The following is a 1,023-nucleotide window of genomic DNA, read 5'->3' on the forward strand; positions in this document are numbered from 1 at the left end:
CTAGTCTATAGTCTAGTCTATAGTCTAGTCTATAGTCTAGTCTATAGTCTAGTCTATAGTCTAGTCTATTGTCTAGTCTATAGTCTAGTCTATTGTCTAGTCTATAGTTTAGTCTATTGTCTAGTCTATAGTTTAGTATATAGTTTAGTATATAGTTTAGTCTATAGTTTAGTCTTTAGTCTAGTCTATAGTTTAGTCTATAGTTTAGTCTAGTCTATAGTCTAGTCTATAATCTATAGTTTAGTCTAGTCTATAGTCTAGTCTATAGTCTAGTCTATAGTCTAGTCTATAGAGTCTAGTCTATAGTCTAGTCTATAGTCTAGTCTATAGTCTAGTCTATAGTCTAGTCTATAGTCTAGTCTATAGTCTAGTCTATAGTCTAGTCTATAGTCTAGTCTATAGTCTAGTCTATAGTCTAGTCTATAGTCTAGTCTATAGTCTAGGCTATAGTCTAGTCTATAGTCTAGTCTATAGTCTAGTCTATAGTCTAGTCTATAGTCTAGTCTATAGTCTAGTCTATAGTCCAGTCTATAGTGTAGTCTATAGTCTAGTCTATAGTCTAGTCTGAAGTCTAGTCTATAGTCTAGTCTACAGTCGAGTCTATAGTTTATATCTATAATATACCTATAGTCTTGAAAATGGTCTAAAGTCTAGATTTAAGTCTGGTCTATAGTTTAGTTTATAGTCTAATTTATAGTTTAAAGGCTGGTCTATGGGCTTGGCTGTAGTCTTGTCAATAGTCTAGTATAAAGTCTAGTCTATAATCTAGTTTATAGGCTAGTCTATAGTCTAACCCATGGTCTAGTCTATATTATAGTCTATAGTCTAATCTATTGTGTGGTCTATAGTCTAGAATATTCTATAGTCTAGTTTAAAGTCTAGTCTATAGTTTAATTAATAGTCTAGTCTATGGTGTGTTCTATCCTATTGTCTAATCGGTAGTCTAGTCTATAGTGTAATCTGTAATCAATTTAACAAAATTCCCTTTTTTTCAAAGGCTGAATTTGATATTTTCGAAAACCT

The sequence above is a fragment of the Lucilia cuprina genome, chromosome 4 (assembly GCF_022045245.1).
Source record: "Lucilia cuprina isolate Lc7/37 chromosome 4, ASM2204524v1, whole genome shotgun sequence".
NCBI classification, from domain to species: domain Eukaryota; kingdom Metazoa; phylum Arthropoda; class Insecta; order Diptera; family Calliphoridae; genus Lucilia; species Lucilia cuprina.